The 20,122-nt window shown below is 37.3% G+C and overlaps 1 pseudogene; it reads right to left on the reverse strand.

Annotated features, from left to right (window-relative positions):
• Nucleotides 1-12,562: 12,562 nt before the first annotated feature.
• Nucleotides 12,563-13,573, reverse strand: LOC148648864 (uncharacterized; annotated as a pseudogene).
• Nucleotides 13,574-20,122: the final 6,549 nt, after the last annotated feature.

A 20,122-nucleotide genomic window follows, 5' to 3' on the forward strand; every position in this document is an offset into this window, starting at 1 on the left:
CTATTTATACTTAAGCCACCCCTATTTGGCTTTTTTGTTATGGAGGCGGGAAGACGCCCCCCCGGGTGCCTGACTGACTTGTCACCATCTTTAACCACTGTGGTGCCGAGCCGCAGTGAATGAGAGACCCCGAGAAAGAATAACAAATGAATCCCGAGAAAACGCTTGTGTGCCCTAGTGGTAAGGGGAAGCAAAACATCAGTAGCTGCTGCGAGGAATTAGGGATAGATAGAGTTAAAACCTGAACAAATCCAAAAACTAGATGTTAAAATCTTGACGAACAGAGGAATGATGGAGATCTACAAATTTTCCGGAGCCAAAAAATCAAATAAGAAACAAATGCTTGTTGATATCTTAAATCACAATTTTGACCTAGGTCTTAGAAATGAACATTAAAAAGAATATTTTCAATGAGTGATTAGTTTGTATGTACAAAGGATCATTAATAAGAAATCCCGCTTAAGAAAAAGTGAAAGGAAAAATTTTCACAGCCCCTAGTAAGAAAGGAGAACAGTGAAATTTCAGGTGCAGAAGATGCACAGCAAACAGATAGCACTAGCTCTGCTTGTGATGTAAGATCAGGAACAAGTGAATTAAGTAATGTAAAGTGCACTAATGAGGTAGTTAGTGATTTAGGAGCACAGTTTAAAAATGTCCATAGATTAATGGAAGAATGCAGGAAACTAGATGATGAAAGAGCTAGGTTACACAAGAAAAAAGAGGACTTACTGTATGCTTTATAAGGCTGAAACTGAAATTCAAGCTCTTTCAAAAAAATTAAACAAAGCAAATGAAAAGTTAGGACATGGAAGTGTAAAATTCAGACACGAGTAAAACGTTGTGGAGTGTGAGCAGGCAGTCTTTTTTAAATAAAAGGAGAAAAGTGAGTTAGAGAAGAAAAAGACACAACTAGAGAAGAGTATTGATGAATTGCAGGAACAGTTGCAAAAGCTTAGATATACAAAAAAAGAAATTGCAGAAGGTTGCGTATTACAAAAGGAAATGCGATTCTGAAGCAGATTTAGCATATAGGGTGAGGGACCTGAATGAGGAGGTACAGTTCTGGCAGGGAGAATATGAAGGCTTGAAAACAGAGAGAGACAGGTGTAGCAGCAATGCTTGTTAATAAGACAGAATTAAGTGTTGCGGCGCTTTCCCCAATGAGGCCCCATCTCTCTCTTCATCTTTGTGGTGCAGCCACAGAGAAGCTATTCATGCAGGCTGATTTAAAGATGTTTTCTTTTTATAAGGGACAGCTCCCAAATGGGGATGCACTTAGCTAAGCCTGGCTATCATGATCAATGGTCATCCATTGGCGCCTATCTGTCTAGGGAGTGCCAGATGGACATCTGGACTGCATTCTTAGGTGTCAGGAGTAAATGACTCATATCTCACCTTGATCAACCAATCAGGAACTGGTAGGGCCGAGTAACCCACATGGGACTCTGATGCCCATGAAACTTTCAGCCAATGAACGAGCTGAAGTTCCTCCAGGTAAAAACAGGCAACACAGAGCTCTAAGGACTTTTAGTATGCTGGGCAAACGTTCCGAGGTCAAATTCTTCCAGCACGGGGGTACCTTTAAAGCGGAGACGACGGCACCGAAATTTTTTGGCGCGCCTTCTCTTTAAAGCCCTGGCCAAATATGAAGACAGTACGTACAGTTATAATTCAAACGGAATTAAAAACTACACATCCCAGTTACCATGGTGGTGCTTGTGATCATTGCGTTTAACCAACGAAACAGGGCGAAAAATCAGTCACATTACTTTGGGGCAGAGTTTCGAAAGCTTAACCTATCAGCAACAAAGCGAAATTTACACAATAGGCTACCTCCAACTGTCAGTTACACGACTGTGTATGTCGCTTAAGCCACTCCTATTTGGCATTTTAGTTATGGAGGCGAGAAGACGCCCCCCCCCCCTCTATGGGTGCCTGATTTAACCATCCGTGTCCGAATGGTAGTAGCTACGCGTACGAAATAAAGTTCATCCCAACTACAAAACATATATATTTTTGTGGTAAGAGGGAGCAAAACATCAGTATTTACTGCTATTAATTAGTGTACGATTTATAGTTAAAATCTGAGCCTAAATATAAAGTTAAAATCTCGACAAAGCAATGTAGGAAATACAGAGAAAATAAATCCTTTCTGACATCTAAAATGAGTTTCGATCAAGGTCTCTAAAACGAACAAGAAAAAGAGGATTTTCGGAGGGCAATTACGCTGTGTTTATATAGAATAAGTGATTTATGAACAATCTAATTTCTTGTTCGTTTAAAACAGTGAAATGTCAGCTGCAAAAGATCACACCAGAAACAGCAATCTCCCTGTCTGTCATAGACGTTCAGGAAAGGCTGAATGAAGTCATGTCAAGAACAATAATTCGGAGATCAATAATAACAGTTGTAGGACAAGAAACAAAAGATAATGAAAACTTAAGCTTTTATAGGCTAAAACTCAAGTTCATTCTACAAATTAAGGCAAATGAAAATTCAGGACGTTAAAGTGCTAGAATTGTAAAAAATACAAAAATGCACATGAGTAAAAAGTTTTAGAAATGGAGCAGGTGTTGCTTTGAAATAAGCAAACAGAAAAAAAGCCATGCCTATAGTGCAGAAGAGGGATGCAGGAACACTTGCATAGATACAGTATACAAAAAAAATCACAAAAAGGTGTATGTTACAAAAGAACATGCAAACATGTTCATCATGTACATGAACATGTACATCAATTTCCCTTCGCGATCAATAAAGTCTTATCTATAAACATGAAACAGAGTGAGGAATCAGAAATTAGCATGCATAAAAAACAGCAATTCTGTCAATGAGCCCTAAATGAATTAATAGCAACCATGGTTTCATGGAGGGCTTCTCAGATAGTTGGGCATTCAGGTAGATTGCCAGGTGAAAGGATTGGTAAACATACTTTGTTAAAGCAAGTTAGTTTTGTCCGCAACACATAAAAGACATTTTTCCAAGAAAGTTTAGCCTTTGTCACTAATGAATATACATTCAAATATTAAAATATACATTAAATCTGACTATCATATAATAAGTTAAATACAAAACTAAAGAAAAAATAGGGTTAAATATAATTCAAAATATTTTGCTAACAATGTTAACTGTTTATAAATAATAAATTGTATTAACTAAAGAGTAGGATGGCACAGTTGTTAGTATGCTTTTTGTTTTGTTTCTTTTTCATTAATACAACAGTGGTACCTGATGTCTCAGTGGCTTTCAAAATTAAATTATGCATGCAAACCTGTGAACTAGAAAGATAACTAAGATATCCATCCATTTATAATGGTGGCAAAGTGGTTAGCATTGCTATCTTGGAGCACTGGGGTCCTAGGTTCAATTCCTGCCATCCTGTGTGTGTGGGGTTTGCATGTTCTCTCTGGGTTACATGGTTTTTCTCCATATGTGTGATATGACTCCCTCTCGCACTCCAAAACATACTGGTAAGTTAATTGGTTTTATGGGAAAACTGGCCCTGGTGTGTGTGTGTTTGTGTCTGTCTGTCCTGTGATGGACTGGCGCTATGTCCAGGGTGTATTCTGCCTTGTGTCCGTTGCTTACTGGGATAGGCTCCAAATCCTCTGTACTGGATAAAGAGATTAGAAATGGATGGAAGTAAAGGCACTGTGTGGATGGAACTATACACAGTGTTAGAAACCCACTATGAAATGGCAGCATCTCACTGAGAATAAAATATTTTATAGTGCTGGCTTAAGGAAACAGCCTTTCCACCTCTCTTGCACATCAGTATCCATACCTAGTTATTTAAACAAATTGCCTCTAATTATAAACATCTTAATATGCTGGCTCTGTGGATCCGCATCAGCTATGTTTGCCCATTCCTTCAATTCATGTGCATCCAACACACAGTTCAATGCTAGCAACTACACAAAATCTAAAATACAATCCTCATTTCAGTATCTATATAAACATACAGTCTGTTAACTTCATCATCTTCATCAAAAGTATGCCTAACCCCATTAGGAAGTGTTCTTGTTATCAGTGTATTCCTCAGCTATCCCAAAATTATCTTCTTCTTACCAACATCTCTAGTCTTTTATCCTGCAATAATTCTGCCAACACTTAAATCTCCAAAAGCTGCTTGTGTTAATTTCTTTAAATCACAAATATCATGTGTAAATACTGGCCATGTAATACTCTGCATTGTAGAATAATAGTTTATTTTAAAGGGAACTAGAGAAACTAAGAACTAGAGAAATCAAGAAAGGCTTTTTTTTCTAGAATTAATAAATGCACATCCTGTTCACTGGGGAAATTAAATCCACACTGAGCAATCTTCAATATGTTCAGAATATGACAGCGAGAATCCTATCAGGGATGCATTACACCTGTTTTCAAGTCCTTGCATTGGTTACCTATCAGGTTTCGAGTCAACTTCAAAATCCTCATCCTCATTCAGTACCTACAGTATATGGCTTATTATCTGTCTACTCCCCACCTTTGCCGTCTGACTCTGGTCTTCTAGCTGTCCTCAAGAACATCTACATTCTGTGGGTGACAGGGTCTTCTCTAGCTGCACCCCAGAGCTCTCAATTTGTATTCCCAGTGATATCAGTCACGTACCCTGAGTGCATTTAAATCTAACCTCAGAACCTTTCTTTTCAGAAGACTGAGTGTCTGTATCTACTTCATTTTCTAATTTTGGTAGCACCTCTAACTGCTTGTCTTTCTTATATGTATTTACTTTGTAATCTGTGGTTCTTTTATCTGTTTTTATATCTACTGTATTGCTTTGAGATGCCACTTTTAAAGGTGATACATAAAATAAAGTTTTTTATTATTGTTATAGAGAAACATGATCAGATTTTCCCTGGTTCAGATAAAAAGATTTAAAGTATACTAGTTTGTCACTCTTCTCATTCCCTTTGCTAAATAACTTTTCATACTATTCTGATCAATCTAACTGCCTGTTTTCTGTGCTTTCTCTATCCTGCTAGATTTGCAATTATTCTGGAAATGTTCATCTAATTTCTAAATACCTTTTTTCACTGTAAACATCTTGCAGCAACTCTGCAACAAAATATACACTTAGCTCAACCTGACAGTTCATCCTGCTACCAACATTGAATAAAAAAAATCTTAAGATTTCTATATTTACAGTGCCTCGCGAAAGTATTCGGCCCCCTTGAACTTTTCAACCTTTTGCCACATTTCAGGCTTCAAACATAAAGATATAAATTTTTTATTTTATGTGAAGAATCACCAACAAGTGGGACACAATTGTGAAGTGGAACGAAATCTATTGGATTTTTGAAACTTTTTTAACTAATAAAAAAATGAAAAGTGGGGCGTGCAAAATTATTCGGCCCCCTTGCGTTAATACTTTGTAGAGCCACCTTTTGCTGCGATTACAGCTGCAAGTCGCTTGGGGTATGTCTCTATCAGTTTTGCACATCGAGAGACTGAAATTCTTGCCCATTCTTCCTTGCAAAACAGCTCGAGCTCAGTGAGGTTGGATGGAGAGCGTTTGTGAACAGCAGTTTTCAGCTCTTTCCACAGATTCTCGATTGGATTCAGGTCTGGACTTTGACTTGGCCATTCAAACACCTGGATACGTTTATTTGTGAACCATTCCTTTGTAGATTTTGCTGTATGTTTGGGATCATTGTCTTGTTGGAAGATAAATCTCCGTCCCAGTTTCAGGTCTTTTGCAGACTCCAACAGGTTTTCATCCAGAATGGTCCTGTATTTGGCTGCATCCATCTTCCCCTCAATTTTAACCATCTTCCCTGTCCCTGCTGAAGAAAAGCAGGCCCAAACCATGATGCTGCCACCACCATGTTTGACAGTGGGGATGGTGTGTTGAGGGTGATGAGCTGTGTTGCTTTTACGCCAAACATATCGTTTTGCATTGTGGCCAAAAAGTTCGATTTTGGTTTCATCTGACCAGAGCACCTTCTTCCACATGTTTGGGGTGTCTCCCAGGTGGCTTGTGGCAAACTTTAGACGAGACTTTTTATGGATATCTTTGAGAAATGGCTTTCTTCTTGCCACTCTTCCATAAAGGCCAGATTTGTGCAGTGTAAGACTGATTGTTGTCCTATGGACAGACTCTCCCACCTCAGCTGTAGTTCTCTGCAGTTCATCCAGAGTGATCATGGGCCTCTTGGCTGCATCTCTGATCAGTCTTCTCCTTGTCTGAGCTGAAAGTTTAGAGGGACGGCCAGGTCTTGGTAGATTTGCAGTGGTCTGATACTCCTTCCATTTCAAGATGATCGCTTGCACAGTGCTCCTTGGGATGTTTGAAGCTTGGGAAATCTTTTTGTATCCAAATCCGGCTTTAAACTTCTCCACAACAGTATTACGGACCTGCCTGGTGTGTTCCTTGGTCTTCATGATGCTCTCTGCGCTTTCAACAGAACCTTGAGACTATCACAGAGCAGGTGCATTTATACAGAGACTTGATTACACACAGGTGGATTCTATTTATCACCATCAGTCATTTAGGACAACATTGGATCATTCAGAGATCCTCGCTGAACTTCTGGAGTGAGTTTGCTGCACTGAAAGTAAAGGGGCCGAATAATTTTGCACGCCCCACTTTTCATTTTTTTATTAGTTAAAAAAGTTTCAAAAATCCAATAGATTTCGTTCCACTTCACAATTGTGTCCCACTTGTTGGTGATTCTTCACATAAAATAAAAAATTTATATCTTTATGTTTGAAGCCTGAAATGTGGCAAAAGGTTGAAAAGTTCAAGGGGGCCGAATACTTTCGCAAGGCACTGTATGTCTTTATTTAGTGGTTTCATTAGTGACAAAGGCTAAACTTTCTTGGAAAAATGTTTTTATGTGTTGCGGAAAAAACTGACTTGCTTTAACAAAATATGTTTACAAATCCTTTCACCTGGCAGTTTACCTGAATGCCCAACTATCTGAGAAGCCCTCCATGAAACCATAGTTGCTATTAATTCATTTAGGGCTCACTGACAGAATTGCTGTTTTTTATGCATGCTAATTTCTGATTCCTCACTCTGTTTCATGTTTATAGATAAGACTTTATTGATCGCGAAGGGAAATTGATGTACATGTTCATGTACATGATGAACATGTTTGCATGTTCTTTTGTAACATACACCTTTTTGTATACTGTATCTATGCAAGTGTTCCTGCATCCCTCTTCTGCACTATAGGCATGGCTTTTTTTCTGTTTGCTTATTTCAAAGCAACACCTGCTCCATTTCTAAAACTTTTTACTCATGTGCATTTTTGTATTTTTTACAATTCTAGCACTTTAACGTCCTGAATTTTCATTTGCCTTAATTTGTAGAATGAACTTGAGTTTTAGCCTATAAAAGCTTAAGTTTTCATTATCTTTTGTTTCTTGTCCTACAACTGTTATTATTGATCTCCGAATTATTGTTCTTGACATGACTTCATTCAGCCTTTCCTGAACGTCTATGACAGACAGGGAGATTGCTGTTTCTGGTGTGATCTTTTGCAGCTGACATTTCACTGTTTTAAACGAACAAGAAATTAGATTATTCATAAATCACTTATTCTATATAAACACAGCGTAATTGCCCTCCGAAAATCCTCTTTTTCTTGTTCGTTTTAGAGACCTTGATCGAAACTCATTTTAGATGTCAGAAAGGATTTATTTTCTCTGTATTTCCTACATTGCTTTGTCGAGATTTTAACTTTATATTTAGGCTCAGATTTTAACTATAAATCGTACACTAATTAATAGCAGTAAATACTGATGTTTTGCTCCCTCTTACCACAAAAATATATATGTTTTGTAGTTGGGATGAACTTTATTTCGTACGCGTAGCTACTACCATTCGGACACGGATGGTTAAATCAGGCACCCATAGAGGGGGGGGGGGGCGTCTTCTCGCCTCCATAACTAAAATGCCAAATAGGAGTGGCTTAAGCGACATACACAGTCGTGTAACTGACAGTTGGAGGTAGCCTATTGTGTAAATTTCGCTTTGTTGCTGATAGGTTAAGCTTTCGAAACTCTGCCCCAAAGTAATGTGACTGATTTTTCGCCCTGTTTCGTTGGTTAAACGCAATGATCACAAGCACCACCATGGTAACTGGGATGTGTAGTTTTTAATTCCGTTTGAATTATAACTGTACGTACTGTCTTCATATTTGGCCAGGGCTTTAAAGAGAAGGCGCGCCAAAAAATTTCGGTGCCGTCGTCTCCGCTTTAAAGGTACCCCCGTGCTGGAAGAATTTGACCTCGGAACGTTTGCCCAACGTAGTATTATTGAATATTTTTTTTCAATAAGGTCAAGTAGCCTCACAAACTTTAAAATACAAGACACCTTTGGGTATTTTAAACTGTATGTAGTTTTTTAAGTTATGGTAATTGAAGAGGGCATTTTCTGCAATAAACGTCAGTAGAAAGGTTTGGAGATATGCTCATTCAAACCAAGGTATTTCTAGAGGTAAATCATTATATGCTGGTAAAGTTTGCCATGATGAGTTCCATAGTCATTTAAAGCTGTAGTATTGCATAGTGTTAATAAACTTTTTGTGTTTCATGAGATCGAATTACAGAACAATCTATGTCGAGCTCTTAAGGGGGTAACATTATATAACATTATACACTTATATTACATGCTCAGTGCCACAAGCCTCATGCACACACATTGACTTCTAATACAATAAAGTATAGGCTCAAATCCTAAAACTATTATGATTTATGAATATTAAATAACAGAAAAATATGTATATATATTGTTACAAATATAGGGGGGTAGGAAATTAGAAAATACAGTCTGGACAAAATTAATTATTAACATAAATAAGAATAATCCTGAAAACTTAAAAGATATGTCAAAAATATACCCAAGCAATTGGTGTAGTTAGAGGCACCTTGGTTCTTTGTTCTTTGGCATGGTTCTGGTTAAGGAGTAATAAATGGAAGCTAAACAGGGCAAACATTAACAGTAACACAAACTCAGTAAAACACAACATGCAGTATAACATGCAAGTTACTCTTTTTACACATAAGGCATCTCAGAGGCCTACATCTCGACCAACCAGAAAAACCCAGACTGCTAACCCGATACTAAGAAATCCTATGTAATTCATAATAGGCCAACTAGAGCAATAAACTTGTGTCTGTCACGGACGTCCAAAGGGACTGACCTGGGGAACAGGAGAGCGGAAAAAGTTCAGATGCTCCCAAAACAAATAAGAATCTATCTTCCCATTCTAGGGGAAACCTAGGGATTTCTCATAAAGAAAATCTACATTTCCCAAAACAATGTAACGGTATGCCCTTTTGAAAAAGCTTTCAATACTTAGCTGGAATTTGCTCTTTAAGGTTGACTTGAACAAGGTTCTCTTGCCTGGGTCTCTTCTTCTCTTCTCTCTTTGTCTTTTTCCTCCTTCTTCTTCATCCCTCTGTCTGTCTACTTTTTCCTACCCGTCTTTTATACTGTGCTCCCTGACTGTTGATAACTTTTAATAATTTTTAAGAAGATAGTTAAAGAATATTCCTCTCTACAGTTCAGCAAACACCCTGTCTTCATATACAGTATACTGTCATGACAACAAGCAGTCATGGAGAACTGTTTCACCCTAATTAAAGCTCATCAATGTGACAGTTTACTGTGACCAGTGAAATAGGCTCATATAATGTGTTATAGTGACAAAAGTACATATATAGTATCTCACATACAATATGGACAGTTGATCAGTTACAATATAAATTTACTTAACAAAAGAGGACAAATTTATTTTGACTACCCCACTTTAATTTTGTGCATCCAGCATGATGAATGACATTACGATACAAGGAGAAGTTTTAAGAGCAGAAAGGGGGAATAATGTAAAATTCAACCTCCAATAAAGCCCAAACCAATCCATCACAGGATAATGCGTATACCCATTATAAATATAGATGTACGACATTTTACCTTTAATTTTTCTTTCACCTTTAATGGTAGCAGTTTACAATAAGATTACGATATTAAGGACTTATAAATGCTCTATTAATGATGAACTGACAAGGATTCATAGTTTATTTAAAATGAACGAAGTATTAATTAAAGGTTAAAAAAGGTGTTCTTAGGCCTTTATTAACTCTGTTTTCATGCTTTGTAAATGTTTTCTTAAAAGGGATCCAACACATACTCTTACATACTATAACACATACTTTATAGAGAGTGAACAAGACATTAAAATATGTCAATTTTTGTTTTGCTAAACAAGAATTCTATGCTCTGTGCATCACAAGCTGTTTCTGGTGCAACTAAGTGTTTCATAGAACACATTTTGAAGAAATCCACAGCTTACTTATCTACAAGATCACAACTGAAGGTATACTAGATATTTTTGTTAAATGTAGATGTGTTGAAGAGAGTGTATATGCAGCTCCAGGCTGTTGACTATTTTGACAGTGGTAAAATTGCAGTATGTTCTTTTATGAATGGGCTGTTACAGTATTCTGTCACTTATAACCGTCAACCACATTCAGACTAAACCTTATGAACAACCTTTCTATTTACTAACCCCACATTGGGTTGATATATATTATTAACAGGCAGTTGTAAAGGCTTTATAAGCCTTTTATATTTTCTTTGCAGCACCTCATGTAAAGTGTGAACCTATTCAAGCCTACTAACAAAAAATCATGTTGCAGTAAACTATTAATAGACATTAATAAAGCTCTTGTTCCTAGCGTGTTCATGTTTTTGCAGTACCCCATGTAAAGCGTGAACCTATTCATGCTTATTAATGCACAACTGTGTTACAGTTAATTATTAATAGACATTAATAAAGCCACATTTTAAAAACAAGATTCTTTTAATGACAATAATTGTAATCACTGTATTACTTATAAACTTATTTTGCAAATAGAAAAACAGAAATCTTGGACAAAGTATCTTTACAGTATCTTAACTAAACAATATTTGTTTTACACAGTTAAAAAAGAAATTTAATTTGACTTTGAGGCATGACAACAAAGTAATGACTACTGTAGAAAAAAGTTGAAAAGTAGAGGAAAGAGAAACAACACATCGGCTATGGAGCCTTCTTCGGGTGTAAATAAAATACAGTATATACTTATCATCACTCTGTGACTACACTTAGTCTATTGCCACAACCAAAACAATCAATAGCAAAGACTGCACAGCAGAATCGAGTCTGGCATTGTAGGCATCCTCTCACGAGGCACCAGTAAATGTAGGGGTTTTGTGCTTAACCTGGACAATTATTAATTGTAGCAGTAAGTCACAAAATGATTCTTTGATGGCTATTAGAATCAACCTTGTGCGATAACTCAAACAACGCACACACACGGATATTAATACACGAGAATACATTTATTAATACATAAAATGTGCATATAAACATAACATATCTTATCGTGAGGGTTAGCAGAATACAAAAGATATATATTCAGTCATGAAGAGTTACAAACCAAGAGGGACATACATTCAGTATATCATTCATTTAGACCATTTCGTATAACTTGGTTACAACTTCTACACTAAATACTCAAAAGCAAGTACATGACTCATAGGAATTAAATTGATATCAACTCAGGTTGAGATAACAATTGAATTTTCTAGCTGTAATGCAGAATGTTGAATACTCATCCAATCTGTGTGGATTCAGGTCTCCCGCGGACAAAGAAGCAGTGGCAGGCTGTCGCTATGTCCAGACAGCGCTCTCCGGCTCGGTGCCAGGCAGTGCTGTTGCGGCTTGTGATGTGGTGGAAGGAGGAAGAGATTTTTGCTGCGATGCTCTAGCAGTGGGCGCTCTGAAGACTGGCTAGTTAGTTCTGGCTTTACTAGCAAGACATTGTGCACAGGAGAAAAGCAACTGCGGATCCCAGCAGGTCACGTTCTTTAGGCAGGAAGAAGACCGGTTCGTTCCTGATGAAGCACCAGTCCTGAATGCTTAGATTCAGATTGGGCTCACAAGGCTTGCTGCTGGCTAACCTCGGGTGGATTCTTTGGTTACGCGCTGGCAGCCTCCGTTCTCGAACCTTAGAACAAAAGAAAGTCCTGCACTCGGACACACAGGCCGTTACGTGATTGTCCGGGCTGAGTCTGAGGATGTTCAGGAGGAGCTGAGTCTGAGAATGTCCAGGAGGCGCAGAGTTGAGAGATGTCCAGGAGGCCCGTTTTATGTGAAAGAACTACGGTTGTTCATTGGTTGAAAGTTTCGTGGGCATCAGAGACCTACGTGGGGTTGTCCTGCCCTACCAGTTCCTGATTGGCTGATGATGAGTAACAATGCACTCTGACCTTAGGGTTGTAAACAACTTGGGATAAGACTCTCCCTTGGAATTTCCCAGACTTGAAGGCGCCAGAGATGACCATTTATTAGGATGGTTGATGTGTCTCAGCTTTGGGAGTTGTTCCTTATCAGGACACTCAATCGGTTAGAAAAACACCTTAATTGTGAACCAAATGGAATGGCCTCTCTGTATCAAGCACCACTGAGATGAAGGAGAGAGGGACTGGCAAGGGAGCAGCAAACTTAATTCCTGTATTGTAATGAGCCTTGCTGCTACAGCATAATGAGTGACATATTTATATGGATAGCTAATGACTATGGTATTGTTTCCTCAAATCATGAAATAATCTACCCAGGGGTTCATTTAGAAGATTATTTCCAAGCCAATGTGTCCACTCTATCAAATTGAGGTGATCCTATAACAGCATCTTTGTCCTATTTCCTCTCCACACATGTTCCTTGTTCATACGCCATGCTCTCTCAATTTGTTGTGTGGGAGAAACTGTGCAAGGATTCACAGAGTTTTTCTGTGATTGACAGTAAAATGGTTGTAATCAAGACTGCCTAGTACTCCCCTGTATTATTGCCACTCATCTGTGATTATGCTAGTTTGTGGTCGAACATAATGAACGATGAGGGGGATCAGATGTCTTTGTGACCTTTTCTCCAGTAGATGCAGGACTGGCTTCTTTTCTTCCAGCCTTCACCTCCAGCGTTCTAAAAAATTATTTTTTCCTTTGCCATGTTGCAGAAAACCTTCCCCTTCAATACCGACAAAAAAGAGAAAAAGGGAACAGGTTATTTTAAACATTATCAAATACAGTACCTATGATATACAGTAACAAGAACATATAACAAAAGTGGATATTTGCTCTATATTTCTACCTTCATTTTGTTAAAGAATCATTCTAGTGATTCTTTTGTGTGATATGGGTTAATCGGTAAGGTGTGTTTTTGTATTATTGCAAAATCTGCTCTCAAGAAATATGTCTTTTAACAATATGTATTATTGTTAGACATTTAAGAACTTTATAGGTTTGTCTTAATAGTGTTCCAATTGTCTGAAAATCTATTTTCCCCATCATCAGAATACAAAGAGAAAGCTAAAAGAAAATGAAATTATGGAATGCCATAAATATCACATAAAGAATGTACCTTTCTTTTTTGTCTGAAATTGCTCTCATCAATTACTACCAATTCCGTTCTGCAACCCAGGTACCTATATGGTACCTCTGGATAGCTTACACACAGACACCCTGGACCGTCTTGGCCATTTTTGACAAGGGGCTGCTGCTCAAGGCTATGGCATCCTGAATCATGTCTGACAAAGACGCAATCATTGGGTAAATCTAATTCAAGAGTCAGTGAAGGAAATCAATATATTTGTTGATTTAAGCTGTTTTCTCTTTAGTTTTAGGGAATTGGTTTCAGATTTAATTGCCAAATATTTAACACTTTAATTGTCCTTCCTCTTGATTTACAAGTGACTTTTAGAAGGATGACAAAAAACTATTACTGGAATATATTATATTGAAAAATATTACTGGATAAAAGACAGTTTATGAAATCTGTGACACCATTTGCTGTGATCATTTCTGTGAAACTTACTTGTGTAAAAATTTCATCCACTGAAACAGTGAGAGTTTTGATTTTGTGAACAAAGATCCATGTCTCTTATTTCACAAAGGTTCTTCCGCAGTGCTGTGAGCGTTGACAAACCCTTGATAGCAAAAATGGAGGATAAATAAACACCTTAATCCTACAGAACATAACAAAAATATATAAAATATATACCAGGCATTTACATAAGTTTTCATCCTCCTGTCCTTCAAATGCCAATTGTGTTGGCAAAGTTGGCACTTAATTTTGCTTTTTAAAATATGTCTTCGTTGAAGCCACTATATCAAATTCAAATTTTGTTTTTTGTTGGGCTGCCACTTATCTTTTTCAATAATTTCATCTGCAAGATGTCATATTTTATAAAAGAAAAAAATATAGAAAAACCATGAATAAAACACCAACAAGTTAAAAACATAAAAAAGCATCTAAACAAATTAAATTTGTTGGGAAGTGTTATTGTTTTCATTTACTTTTCTTGTGCATACCAATACAATAAACGAGATGTATGCAAGAGGATGAAAAACATGTTTTTTCACTTATTTTCTTACACCTATATTAGTGCTTATGTTATTGATCATTCAATTATAGTTACAGTTAATCGCTTTTTCAGGGTACTACAAGTGAAAAGCCATCAAATGCCCACAATTAAAATCTGTATTGACAGAGGATAGAATATAATTTAATTTTTAATCCAAGTGTTACAGTACAAACCTGTAGTATCCTCTTGTACATCGACTAAAAAGAGCCATGTTTTTCCATAGTTTCTGTTCAGAATATAAATTCATAACCTTACCCAGATATGGTGGGCAACTGGGTGTCTCTGGTCAAATCCTCTCTGTTGCACAATTCCAAAATCTGACTTTTCATGGTCCTAAACTTCACGAGGTCTATTTATTACAGAACTTGTGTGAAATTCCCACAATGATAAAAGTCACAACTGGTAAAATATCCATATTACAATTAAAAGACACATGTAATGTTAATTGATATAGTATATATAGATATAGTTTATATAGTATATATAGGTAATAATTGTTAACAAAGATCTCATTTTCACCTATGAAATCTTAATTACTCTTTTACTGATTGACAAATGGAACCATTATTCATGTGCATCTGGGGAATAATTACAGCGCTCATAGACTGGGTAAAGGTCAGGTTCAAGAATGTATCTCTGAAAATGGAGGCACAGCAGAAGAGAAAACCGAGATCAAATCCCTGCAAGCATCAGTTTGCCAGAAATTGGGATGGAAAATACACCACAGGCAACTCCCAATTCAGCAGGCAATAAGTAAAAACATTTTTGGACGTACAGTATGTGAAGTTATGAAGCATTTTTAGAGATATAGCCCAATGCAACTTGGAACTTGTAATGGCAATTGTTGTTGTAATGACAAATTGGACCCTGAGAATCACTACTTACATCTGTTAAATTCAAGAAAGCTGATTATTTAAATAGGATGAGCATGTTTTTTAAGTGCATTGGAAATACGTTCTATTTTCTTCCATAAATCTAGTTGATTTCACTCTACCCTATGCGTGAAATTGGAATTTCCCCCATGATCCCCTCCCAATAAAATTAAAAAGTTTTCAAGTTACAAAGACAAAGTAAATTATACTGTATGGTGTAGCTAAAAGCATGTTGATGGACCATTGATAAAGATTAACAGCATACTTATGTGGCATGTATGCAGTATGTACTTCATTATCATGAATATATCATTATAGGGGGAAAGGGTTGTGATTCTATTCCACGACACTATTGGCAACTGGAAAGTCTAAAGCTTAAACTGCAGTGGCAAGAAGAAAAGAATAAAGAACTGATCGCTGAATGTGGTTTTCTAACAGACCAGTTGATGGAATGTAAGTAACACTTTTTTCTATGTCATGTAGGTAAGTTATTACTTTACTATTCCCATAGCTGATTAGGAAGAGTTTACCAAGATAACCTAATTAATACAGTTGTAAGACATACGTAAAGGTTGAGCAATTGCATTGTAAAGTCTGTTTCAATAAATGCATCACAATTTAGATTTAATTTCAATTTCAATCAGCATTTGTCTTTTGTATATTTATTACGTTTAATATATTGTAACGCTTACGGCCGACAAGCACTGTGTGTAAGAGCCGGCGTACCAGAGCGGGTGACGTCACCGCCCTTCCCTGTGATAGCAGGACCACAGCTACTGGGCTGTGGAGAGATCTCTCTTTGGCTCACGGGGCTAGGTCGCTGCAGAGAGACGTGGAAGTCCCGGGTTCGAGCCCCAGACGGTGCAGGGGCCGACCTAATGCGGCAAGGGCGCCCGCCTGAGCCCCCCGTTGCGTTACATTGGTGTCAGAAGCGGGGCGGGATAGCCCTTCGCCGGGGACGGCGATTTAAGCGGGGGAGAGTGTAACGCTTACGGCCGACAAGCACTGTGTGTAAGAGCCGGCGTACCAGAGCGGGTGACGTCACCGCCCTTCCCTGTGATAGCAGGACCACAGCTACTGGGCTGTGGAGAGATCTCTCTTTAGCTCACGGGGCTAGGTCGCTGCAGAGAGACGCGGAAGTCCCGGGTTCGAGCCTCCAGTTGGGATGGGGCCGACCAGATGCGGCAAGGGCGCCCGCCTGAGCCCCCGTTGCGTTACAATATTTAACATCTTTAAATACTATTTTTTGCTTTTCACAGCAAGAAAAAGAATGTCAGCTCTTCAAACTGAATCATCTTTATCAGAAGATGAAGATGCATCAAGTTCTTCACTATCATCTGAATCATCTTCTGATTCCTCTCACAAGAAAAAGAGAATTAGGAAGAAAAGGCAGAAGAGTGAAGTTCATAAAGGCAGTAGGAGAGGTAAATATTAATGTGGCTGCTGTATACAAAAAAATTGTTTGTTTTGTACATGACTTGAAATATTTTTAACTAGTAGTGTACAGATGCAGCCATTCAAAATGCATCGTACAAACCCGTACCGCACGCAACTACCCATAAGCCACCGCAGTGTACCGCGGTAAGTGATTGGATGGCCAAAATGACCGACGGGCACTCGTGGTGCATTGGTCGGTAGTGAAAAGATTTAATCATTTAATCTCTTTACTGTGCATGTTTTAATCCGCTTAGTATTGAATATTTATATGGGATTTTACAACTAAAGGGAAATTTTTATAGCTGAGCATAAAAAAAGAGGAGCATAACGCATCTGAAGGTCATTAAATTATATTAATTTAGGAACATAAACATATTAGTCTATGTAAACTGTACTGTATATGGCTGGTCTTGGTAGTTTAAAGAAAAAATACACGCCAGTCTTCTATTTCTCCCTAAACATTTTAAGCATCAAAGTTTTATGAAATGCGATTGCTGTATAGAATGAATTTTAATTTAAAAAAAAATATTTAACAAGAAAATTAAGCTGTTTACGTTCCTCCACCTGAGAATATAGTCACTCGTTGCTACGCAACACAGAAACACAGCCACTAACTAGCAAAGAGAGGACATTAGTTAGCCAATATGATAAAGGAATAAATTATTTTGTTGTTTATTTCTTTTGCACATTTATTTGAACATTTCCATTGATTGTACAAGCACTTGGAAATTGTCCAATCCCTAGTTCGTCTGCATTTTTTTTTACGCTCCGGGCATTCTTCCAGTCTGGCGCCGGTCTGTGTCTTCTAGAATGTAATGCCGGTGATTTTTTGTTAAATTTCAGTTTCCAATAATGCCGCAGCCAACTCTTGTTTTTTATGTTCACTATAACAGACAATCTCCCTTGCTTTTAACTGAGCGTTTCATAATTTCCTAAAATGAAAATGATTTAAACTATGCGACAGAATTCTACAGTCTCCCTATACCAGAGATTATGGTACGGCTTCAGAATGGTGATTGGCTGACACCATCTGGCACCCTCTGACTGGAAAAAAAAGACCTGCTGATCTGTTCTACATACCAGGAAGACAATAGCATACAGTATGTTGTTTCTATTCCAAACATATATTTTAAAAGTTTAGTTAAGAAGTAAAAACCTTATAGTGTACACAGATTTCTAAGCCGAATAGGAGGAAGAAAAATCACCCGTGTTTCGCGCATAAAAAGTGGTTATTAACTATCGAAACCTGTTTTATTTATTTTATTTTTATTTAGATTAAGAGTTCCCATCACCCCCATTTCCATTAAAATCGCAAACCTGTGTTTAATTAAATATTTTTATTGATTCACAATCTGGCAATGCAACATAAATCGTTATCTTTGTCTTCTGCATAATAATGTTCACCTCTCTGTCCAGCAAATTAATAATAAACTTTATTTTCGTCGTCTCCGTTTTAAAGGTACCTCCGTCGCGGAAGAATTTGACCTTGGAACGTTTACCCAGTGTAATATTGTATTTCATTGCACTTTGCCAGATTGTCTTTAAATCAATTGTTGTCAGAATATCCCCACCTCCAAACAAGAACAAAATTGCAACGATTTTATTAACTGGCTGTTTCAGTAACTTAAAGAATATATTTAAAGTAATAATTTAACAATATATGTAAATGTTTTAAGATATGTTTATGTTGTGAATGTCTGTAGATTGTATCTTATTTTTAGTTTTTGTTTTGTTTCACGTTAATTTTATAAGGGAGAGTGTCATAGAGACGACTCCCTTACCCCCCATCTTGATTAAAATACTTTCATTTTTTCACAATCTGGCAATGACAGACAGAATTTACATTCGCTGCAGCCAAACGCCCTTGCAGATCAGAAAATCAAGGAACAAAACAATTATCGTGCCCGGCTCCTCAATGGAATCGCTTTAACATGCTATTATTAATATTGATCATATTTGTCTTCCCAGAACTTGTAAATTGTTGTTGTTATTGTTGTTGTTATCCTGTAAAGCGCTTTGAGAAGCATACTGTCCAGCTTGTCAGGTGCATTCTCTTGTAAAATAATAAGTAGAGCTTTGGGGTTATTAGTGCTCCACTTACAGCAACCCAATGTAAATACATTTTGTCTCCAAATCCACCACCACTTGTATGAATCATAGCCCTGCCAAACGATGCAAATTCCGCTGCAATGGTTGTGTGCAAATGCAAATGTATTTAAAAAAAGTTTTTTTTTTAAAAGCCACCTTTAAAGGCCCTATATAAAATAAAGTTTACGCCCGTTTCACTGTTACCTGGATACAATTGACTTAAAAAAAAACTTCTGGGTTTTCAAATATGATCAATATTAATAATAATAATAAAAAACTTTATTTTATATAGCGCTTTACAGGATAACAACCGATTAAACTACAGTGGCTGGGGGTTGAAAATACCTTTGAAACCGGTTTGTTCACAAACAATGTACTGTAGACACAGAGACTCAGTAGCAATAGCAATTAGCAATATCAAAAGTGCAATATTATGGACACACAATTGACTTTTTTTGACAGCCGGTTTTTGTTGACAGCTTGACACAAGTTTATCAGTGAAAAGACCACGGGTATTCTTCCTCCCTCCTACATTCTCAGCGTAGAATAGAATTTATTATTAGCACAATTTATTACAGTGCTAAATTTAATATTATTGGTTACTAATGGTTTATGCTAACACCTAGCTTTCTTAATGCGAGAAGTACTACTGTAAGTAAGTATCATACGTTTCATACATGGTCCTGCTCCTTTCTTAGCTTTTTATTTTCTTAATGATAATTTTTACCCTTTCCACCCCCGCCCCCAAAATGGAGGTCAAGGTCAATGACCTCCTTGAATGGATGTACTCTTTAATATTTTGAATTATCTTGGAAAGCATAAACAGCACAGACTTGGTTCGGGTCTTGAATTAAAGAGAACACCCTGGAGATCCTTTCTGAACTTCATATTTTGAATATGTCTTAATCAGTACACACAAATGAAATAAATATCAAAAACAAAAACAAGGAAAAATAGCTAACGCATTTGATTGTCCTTCTTCAAAAAGCAATATCTCAAGTTGTGGAATACCTAGGATGCTGTGCTCATTGGACTATTAGATTAAATAAATTTTCCATGTATTCCAGTTTTTTCTTTGTGTTCCCATCTTTTGTTAGAGTGGTAAATACCTACCACCTACCTATTGTGTAAATGTAACCATCCATCCATTTTCTAACCACTTTATCCAGTTTTGGGGGGTTGGAGTCTATCCCAGCAAGTAACGGGTGTAATACGGAATATACCCTAGGCAGGACATGAGTCCATTGCAGAACATTCACAGACAAAGACACACACATGCACACTCTAGGGTCAAGCCAAATAGCCTATCATTA

This window comes from Lepisosteus platostomus, chromosome 14 (genome assembly GCF_059453375.1).
Source record: "Lepisosteus platostomus isolate fLepPlt1 chromosome 14, fLepPlt1.hap1, whole genome shotgun sequence".
Taxonomy (NCBI): Eukaryota; Metazoa; Chordata; class Actinopteri; order Semionotiformes; family Lepisosteidae; genus Lepisosteus; species Lepisosteus platostomus.